The following is a 9988-nucleotide window of genomic DNA, read 5'->3' as shown; positions in this document are numbered from 1 at the left end:
GTTAGCGTGACATGCACTGTACCTTATATGTATATTTGTATTACTGTTGTAACTCACTCCTGGTCTTCAGGATCGCACCTTCCCCTCCTCTTCGGCATGCGTGCCTTCCGTTACGGGAGACAAGGGGAGGGGGTGCATGTATATGTATCTGTACTCTCACGGCATAATGATATCGACAGTTCAGTGCCTTTCTCTCGTCTAGCTCAATGTTGCCTTCCTGCCAACACGAGCTTCTGCGGCCAGCCAGAGAACACACTTCTTCTGCGATGCCTCTCATTCCTTACTCTCTGGTGTCCGTTGGCTCCTAATGTAAGTACATGAAAAACTACAAGGTGATCGACAGATTATTCAACGTAGTAGCCCCGATGGGTGTACGTCAAGTTACCTGCCTCGCTGTTTCTAGTAGACTCTAGTTCTTTCTCTTTCACAAAACAAGAGAGACTCTAGTTCTTTCTCTTCCGTCTTTGGTATGTTTCTCTCGACCTCTTTGGAAATGAATGCTTTGGTCTCAGACTGCTTTTTCACATGGAACATCATCGGGCATTTGTACTACATCCGTAAAAAAAAAGAATATTGTACTAATTTAATTAGCCAACCCTCCCTCGAGTCGTATGCTTTCTGATCACTCTCTTGTGTACTACTCCCTTCATTCACAAATATTAAGATGTTTTGGACAATTCAATAATATGAACTATATATGGACTAAATTGAGTGAACAAACACACTACAATCTGCCTATATATATCCAAATCGGAAAGGGGTTAGAATGTTTGTGAACGGATGAAGTATTTCTAAAGCACTATGTTTTGATAGTTCCACCAAACGTACAAGTTCTTGTAATCAGTGGATGAAGGAAGACCCTCGTTCAGTAGCAGGTCAAGTGCTAAGGGAGACGAAAGCTGATCTCCGCCACTTGCAGGGGTTTAAGTTGTATTTTGTGAGTAGAATAGCAAACTCCGTAGCTCATACGTGTGCTAGGGAGGCACTGATTCTGGAAGCGCTCCCTTCTTAGTTTGATGTAACCCGTGTGTTTCTGATTGACGATGTACAATGGGATTTGATTCCGCCCTCAAATGAATAAAGTGCCCTAAGGGTGGATTCTCAAAAAAAGTAGACTCACCCACGCACACCGCTAACTAACTGACTAGCCCACGTTCAGAACATGTGAGGCTACTTCACTAATGCAGGTACATTGCAAACACCACACCGGCTAACAAATACTTCTACAAGCTAACCACTTGACCGAGTTACTCGGCTCACACACAACTAACTCTTACGTCTATACAACCCGTCGCATTATCCAGCTTGCATGCAGCGCCGTGCTCCTCACACGGCGATGTCCGCTTCACGCGCCACCTCGGCACTTCTCAGTACATGCTTCCAGCTGACTACATTGCGCAGGCGTACATCTGCTATTGCATTGGCCCTACACAACACTAAGGGCATGTCCATACAATGGTGCTATCTTAGAAGTGTCACGTAGGATAAATGATGAGGTGGAGAAGAGAGAACTCATAAAAAAATGCTTGTCTTTTTTTATTTAAGAGAAGACAAGAGATGATCTCTTAGCACAATATGTCTCATCACGTTTTTAGGAATTGCTAGTTATTGAAGATAAGGCTAAGAAATGACACATTGTAGATTTTTCTTTGTCACATGCAAAATTTAAGATAAGACTATTTTATCAACCATTATGCAGACATGAAATGAACATGCAAATACATAAAACATCAAGATCACAGCTATCAGACGAAGGGAGTAGTTGGTGCTTGATCTTAAGAGCATCTCCAAATAGATGTGCTAGATAAGTCGTGCGCCGGAAAAAACGCTAATTTGGTGCGCGAGAGGCCACACGGCGCGCTCCAGCAAGCGAACAAAAAAAATGGGCGCCTACGCTGGAAAAAGCGGCAGCACGTGCGGCAGTTTTGGTGCGCTTCGTCGAGCGCGCTAGTTAAAAGTCGCGCACGGGCGCCAGCCAACCGCCATTCTTTCCCTCACGCCGCGCCTTCTTCCTCGCCTCTTCCGGCGCCCCGCCATCTCCGCGCCATCTTCCCCGCCTCTTCCAGTGCCCTGCCGCCGCTGCGCCTTCTCACTCGCCTCTTCCGGCGCCCCGCCATGCCGCCACGCCCCGGGAGCAGCACGGGCTACCGCGGCGTCCGCCTCCGCCCCTCATGCATGTATTACGCGGAGATCTGCTCCGGCGATACACGCCTCAGGCTCGGCACGTTCGAGACTGCCCACAAGGTCACACGCGCGTATGGTGCGGCGGCGTGGCGCCTCAAGCGGCCTTGGTTCCAGATGAACTTCACTGACGTGCGGACGCGCGAGTAGCCGCAGGATCCCGCGCCTCCCCCGCGACTAATAAGCGATGAGGATCGCCACCTCCAGCGCAGGCGGGAGCACCGCCTCCTCATCGCCAAGGAGGACAAGCACGCCACGACAGTGTGGCGCGAGCGCTTCCCGTAGGATGTCGCCACCGAGAACGAGTTCTGGGTACAGAGGAGGGTGGAGCGAGCCATGCATCGGGCGGACAAGCGTGCGCGGAAGAAACAGGCTGAAGCCCAGATCGAGCTGGGACTTGCGTCGACCTAGGACGATGAAAATCCTTGGTGGCTCGACGCGTTTACGTCGTCAGACTACACCATCGAGAAGGGCGAGGAGTAGTTTTACTTAGCATCATTTTATCTATTTTTATTTGCACCGTATGACCAGGCTTGTGGTTTGGAGACTATGCTATGAAATTAGAACTATGTGTTGTTTCATATTTTTCCGCATGTGTTGTTTTAAATTTATTCCAAGCGTCGACAGGTCGCGTGGTGGATTTTACCGTGCTTATTGAACCGCTATAGCGGCGCGCTAAATTTTGTAGCTCCTGGTAAAGCAACCATCCTCCTGCACATGCTAAAACATTATTTCGGTGCTGTAAAAAAAATTTAGCGCACCGCGCTACCGTGTGCCTGTTGAAGATGCTCTAAGCCCGGATTGTTGCCGTTGTTTCTACGCTTTGCGTCTCGCCCGGTTTTATTGATTGGTTCCCGTTATAAACGACACTTTAACTACTTTTTAGTCGGCCGGAAAAATATTTATGGTTAGTCGATTTCTTTTTTCACCGCTTCATGCAGGTCGTAATACCTCTTCATCATCACCCTTAGGTCTAAATGGGTCTTTATCTCTATTAAGAGACCTAACCACGATTGGTGTTTTTGATGGATATGCTTTATCCATATTAAATTTTTCAAGAATCTTTTGGATATAAGCAGACTGATGAACAAGTATTCCTGAAGGAAGATGTTCAAGTTGTAAGCCCAAACAAAATTTAGTCTTACCCAGATCTTTCATCCCAAACTCCGTCTTAAGATGATTACTTGCCTCATGTATTTCTTGTGTAGTCCCAATGATATTTAGATCATCCACATACACAGAAATAATGCAAAATCCATTCTTAGATTTCTTAATAAACACACATGGGCAATCATTATTATTTGAGTAACCCTTTTAAAGAAGGAATATACTCGGTCGGTTATACCACATTCTTCCCGACTGCTTCAAGCCATACAATGACTTCGGAAGCTTTACGCAATACATGTTGCGATTAGCCTTTGGATTCGGAAGCTTCATTCCCTCAGGAACTTTCATGTAAATATCCGAATCCAATGACCCATATAAATATGCAGTCACAACATCCATCAGTTGGATAGACAAATTCATTTTCACTGCCAGTGATATTAAATATCGGAACGTTGTTCCACTCATAACAGGAGAATATGTTTCATCATAATCGATGTGGGGTCTCTGCATGAACCCCTGTGCTACAAGCCTCGCCTTATATCTCACCACCTCATTGTTCTCGTTCCTCTTACGAACGAAAACCCATTTTGCTCCGACAGGGAACACATGCTAAGGAGTGGGTATTACTGTAGTAAATACCCCTCTTTTTATGAGCAAGCGCAATTCATCCTCAATTGCTGCCTTCCATTTGGACCAGTCTGAGTGCTTCATGCACTCTGCCATGGACTTAAGTTCTCGATACAAATTAAGGCCTTCTGCAATTCTAGAGGCGAAATAAATGTCGACAACTGTAGTCTTTCTATTGTATGATTCTCCTGAATCAATATAATTAATGGATATCTCATCAATACCTTTTAATCCTTCGTGATTTCCCTCAACAATTGGATCAAGGTCTTCCGATGTCCCAGCACCAAAATTTGTGTGCACACTTGTGCTGGGTTCTGGATGTCCAACATCCTTCAGGTGTCCTTCAACCCTAGGTTGATTATCAACATTTTGTTGACTTGCATTTACTATTTGTGGATTCCTCATTCCCCTTGGACGCTTCTGCAAAGCCTTGTCTTTTGTGTCCAGATTCCTCCCCCTCTTAGGTGGCTGAGTAGACCTATGGGTCACATCCACTCTCTCTGGCACATTTATAGCGGGAACGTTTGATTTTGTGACACCTTTATAATCAGTAAATGCATCTGGCAGATTATTTGCAATATTTTGCAAATTTATAATCTTCTGAACCTCCAGTTCAGACTCATTCGTACGTGGATCTAAGGACTGGATGCCTTTTACATCCCAATCTATTTCCCAGCATTCTTTGTGGTTATTCTCTCCCCCTAATGCTGGGAGATTGTCCTCATCAAAAATGCAATCAGTATACCGGGCTGTAAACAAATCCCTGTCAGGGGTTCCAGGTACTTAATGATTGACGGAGAATTGTACTCCACATAGACCGTCATTCGTCTATGAGGGCCCATTAATGTACGCTGCGGTGGTGAGATCGATACATATACCGCGCAACCGAATTGCCGCAGATGGGAAATACTTGGCTGGTTTCCATGTACTAACGGCAACGAGGAGACCGTATGATATGCAGTTGGTCGAATTTGTATCAATTCTGCAGCATGTAAAACTGCATGACCCCAACATGAAGCTGGAAGATTACTATTCTGCAGGAGCGGTCTTGCTATCAACTTGATCCTCTTGATAAGTGATTTCGCAAGACCATTCTGGGTATGTGCATAAGGTACTGAGTGCTCCACAGAAATGCCTAAAGCTAGGCAGTAATTATTAAATGCTTGTGAACTAAATTCTGCAGCATTATCCATTCTGATGGTTTTTATCCTATGCTCAAGATGATTTTCTCTCAATTTAATGATCTGAGCAATTAGCTTTGCAAAAGCATGGTTCCTTGTTGACAGTAGACACACATTTGACCATCTTGTTGATGCATCAATTAGGACCATGAAATATCTAAATGGTCCAGATAACGGTTGTATTGGACCACAAATATCTCCTTGAATGCGTTCAAGGAAATTAAGCGGCTCATCCTTTAATTTCACATAAGATGTCCTTGTGATCAATTTCCCAGTTGCACATCATGTGCATACAAAATCCGATGATTTTGGAAACTTTCTATCCGTTATGTTGTGTCCAACAGAACCATCAATAATTTTTCTCATCATCCCAATACCAGGATGGCCCAGGCGACCATGCCAAATCTTGAACTTATCAAGATTCTGAAAAACTATCTTGTACGCCATATGCGTCTCTGGTTTAATATATGTATAATACAACCCAGAAGATAGAGAAGGAAAATTCTCAAGGACTTCCTTTCGAAATCCCTTCTGCTGAGTTATGAGTAGGCATTCAGGCCCACTCTCTTCATTAGTTTTCACATGGAAACCATTTTTACGAATATCCTTAAAACTCATCAAGGTACGAGAAGAAATTGGATACAGTAGAGCATCCAGGATTATTAATTTAGTACCCATAGGGAGTGTAATTGTGGCTTGACCAGAACCAACAATTACGGTGTCTTGACCAACAATTGTCATGACACTTCCATTGCTCTTCTTGAGTGTCTGGAAGTACTTCATCTCCCTAAGAATCGTGTTAGTAGATGCACTATCCACTAAACACATTTCCTCCTCCATTGTATTATTCCTTGAAGTTCTATAGAGTAAAAGAACAAAGATCAGTATATAATCAAACTCTTATAGAATCAATACATACATTACAAACTATATATGTCTTGTACTTATTACAAGCCCTATGTCACACGACATAGCTAACACATTATGTCTAAGGACATAGCTTATTTTACAACACATGTAATATGTCTAATAACATCATTACAATACTTAGACAAATGAGACTAAATCTGGTCTCCATATATGTCAGTAGAACCAAATTCCGCTAGCATGTCATCGACATCTAGTATTGGATCTTCCACTTGCTGATTCTGCTCCTGGTTGTCCATGTTCGGAGAATCATCTCGAGAACCATCAACCGTAGGGGTACCATCTTCATTTCCGGTGAAGTGTGCTTCATACTGGTTCCCCTGAGCCTTCTTGCCCTTTCCAAGTGACTGTTAGTACAATTCCACTAAATGCTTCGAAGTGTCACACTTCTTTGCAATATGTTCCTTACAACCACACCTGAAGCAACCAGTGTTACTAGCCTTTCATTCTTCTTGAAAGAACCTTTGCCTTTTTGGACTCCATACTTATTCTGCTTCTCATTATGCTTCCACTTTCCATTGAATGTCCTACGGTTCTTTTTGGAACCATTGAACTTTTGAGTATTCTTAGAGTTGAGGTGTGCTTCAGGCAGAGGCATCGTTCCTGTTGGACGAGCCAAATTGTTCTTCTCAAGAAGCTCATTGTGTTTCTTTGCCTGAAGCGGCTAGTAAATCAACTCAGAATACTTCTTATACTTTTGCTGACGATACTGTTCAGCAAGTATCCTCATAGAAGGATGGAAAGTAGAAAGTGTCTTTTCAATAAGATCGACATTAGAAACTGCACTATTGCAGAATCTCAGCTTGGATTTGATCTTATGAACAGCAGAATTGTATGCAGCTATAGACTTAAAGTCTTGGAATCGGACTAGCGCCCATTCCCGCTGCGCTTCAGGCAACATCACGGCCCTTTGTTGATCATACCTCTCCTTTAAGGAGTTCCAGAGTGTCAGAGGGCTCTCCTCCATCAGATACTCAATCTTTAGGTTAGGGTGAAGATGATGTCGAATGAAGTGCAAGGCTGAATATGTTATTATGTCTGTTACAGATGAAGTCCCTTGGGCAGGTGTGATTATAGCGGAATTGAGTCCCTTGGCCGTCAAATTTATTTTGACATCCATTGCCCATGTCAAATAGTTAGAACCATCGACGGCAAGTTCAACAAACTCTTTTTTAGATATGTCAGCCATATCCTGCATGCAATCATCATGCTTATTAATTTACTCTCATAGCAAATTAATTGTGTTGTAAATAAAATAATGCATGTATATTGATCAACATATAGCAATTGCCAAATTGCCGGAATATATATGTTGACATACATTGTACTTGTACAATACAACAATATTCACTAATTACTGAATATAGTAATTTACACAAATTACTAAATGACTACACACAACTAAAAACTGCTAGTTAAAGAACTAAACAGAAAAGAAAAATGAAAAAATGGTCTTGGGTCGCATACAGGGAGACCCAAACCAGTAGCACAACCCTCTATTACAGTACTGCTACTTGGCCCGGCTCAGAACGAGGCATGAGTTGCAGCCCATCCGGCCTTTTGGCCCAATTGGCCCAGCAGCAGGAGGCGCCCGAGCCCATATAAAAAGGCGACGATTAGGGATTCCTCCCCGACTGCCCCAAATTTCCACGCGCAGGCGGCGGCGCCCACCGTTGTTCCTCTCGTTGTGTGCTCACCGGCGAGCCGCCGGCGACGAAGCAAGGGAGTCCTCCTCGTCTGATGAGGGGCTATAGTCAGGGATGTCCACTCCACTCTGGAGTTCGTTGGCGAGTCCGAGCGACGCCGGATCCCACGCTCCTGGACGATGTCCGGGACAACGGTCAATGGCGGCGACGGAGCGGCCGAAGAGGAGATGGCGGCTCGCGCCGGTGTTGGGCGGACCCGCGCTGCCGCTCGTGCCAGCGACGTTCGTGGCGGGCGTCCCACCAGTGCCGAAGATGGAGACGTAATGCTCGCCGGGAGGAGCAGAGGTGCGGCCGAATGCCCATGGGGCGCTGCTTGTCCCCGCGATGTCCACTCCAAGCCCTGGACCGGTGCTGCCACTTGCTCCGGCAGCGGTGACCGCGCCCATGGTGGCCATGGACTGTCCTGGAGTCGGGATGAAGACGAGGCCGTCGCCCCTGGCGCTAGGGACGCGCGTCGGAGCCGGGCTGTAGCCGCATGCAGGTACGTCGTCGATGATCTCCCGCTCCTCCACCTCTGCCGGCGTTGGTGACGACCGACGTGTGCCACTGGAGCGAGTGGGGCACGGGCCATATCCGTGCACACAACACCATCGTGGTGCGGATGGAGCGGCAACTGGAGGCTCTAGCACGCCCATCCCGGCGTTCTACCCTGGGTCGAGACCCTGGCGGTTGTCAACCGGTGTGGCCAGGCGTCGGTTCACCGGCATGGCGCGACGGCATCGTCCAGCGGCCGTGTGATGGCGGCGTCCTCCAGTGAAGTTCTGGCGGCGGTTAATGCCGAGGCCAGAAACTGCTGGTGGTGCCCCCATCGATGGTGGACGAACCGGCAGCGCTGCTCGGCAAGGAAATGGCGGCGACCTTCTTCCCAGAGAAGACCAAGGAGAAGGGAGGCGAGGGACGACATCCTCACCATTCCAAGTCCTTCTCCGGCGAGTTCTTTCATGGCATGTTGCTCTCGCAGGAGAGAAGTGGTGATAACGTGTAAAGAAACGGGCGAATAGCTCCCATGCGACGTCGTTGGTGTGAACTGTCTCTCATGCGACGTAGTTGGTTGTAATGGCTCTCATGCGACGCCTCCCAATGCATAAATAGCTCAAGCAAGACAACCCATTTACGCGTTAGTTAGGCTGAGATTTGGTTAGGACACTGGGGGTTATGTGCTCTGACTGGTGGGTCCACCTAGGGCCAGTAGTCAAGAGTCAACCGTCCACGACTCGACCGGTGACTGTGTGACCGTGCTCGACTCGCCCGTGCTGGACTGGGCGAGCGGCGCCGCCTTAAGCATCTTCTCCGGCAGCGGTTTCTTCTGCGCGGTGGTGGAGCGCATTTCTCGGCAGCGGCAGAGCTATTGTGAGGTGAGCCCAAAACCCTAGTCCCACTCCCCGGAATTTTGGGGGATCTGTGTTCTCATGCTGCCCCTGTTTCTTGGCGATTTAGAATCTCGATTGGATCCGGGGGCTGTTTCGCCCCTTCTGAGCGGCCCGGTGGTGGAGCGCCTTTCTCGGCAGCGGCTGTTGCGAGTGAGTATTTTCTAAACACTAGTCCCATTCCATTGAATTTTGGATAAATCTGTGGCCTCATGCTACCGGGCTGCCCCCGTTTCTTGGCGTTTTAGAATCTCGATTGGATAGGAGATGGGGCTGGATGAGATGGAGCGAGGAGACAGTGCTTCAAATCGGTAATGCCACCCTCTTTTCGGGCTTTTCTCTTTTAGCTGTTATCGAACTCGATTTGGTAGTGCTTGCCATTGACAAAACGCGCTGACAAAATAGGGGAGGTTCAGGTTCTGCCACCACATTCACAATTATAGTGGAATTTTTTCCTTGTAAAGCCAAGCTCAGTGATGGCAGTGTCTAAGACATTGATAGAGATACCACCGTGAGGTTGGATGTCGAATTTGCAGATGTTGATCCCTAGGAATTGGAGAGCATGAAGGAGAAGGCCGTGGGCAATTTGGTGGAGAGAATTGGGGAGAGTATTATTTGGGGTCCAGAACAAGAGGTATCTCTGCAACGTTTCGATAACTATAATGGTGAATATGTGAGAATTGAAGATGGAAAATCCATGGTTGCTGAAATTGATTAGCAAGAAGGGTGGGCAAGCAAACAAGTAACATTTTATGCAGAGCTAATTGATCTGCAAACTCATACCAGAGTTGGTTATGTGCCATGAAAGATGGCTGCACAGGTGGAAGATGATGAGTGGGTTTCACAAAAGAAGATGTTGGCATTGTTGACTGAACCGACTGTAGTAGTTGAA

The sequence above is a fragment of the Triticum dicoccoides genome, chromosome 3B (genome assembly GCF_002162155.2).
Source record: "Triticum dicoccoides isolate Atlit2015 ecotype Zavitan chromosome 3B, WEW_v2.0, whole genome shotgun sequence".
Classification (NCBI taxonomy): Eukaryota; Viridiplantae; Streptophyta; class Magnoliopsida; order Poales; family Poaceae; genus Triticum; species Triticum dicoccoides.
This window is presented reverse-complemented; position numbering follows the sequence as displayed.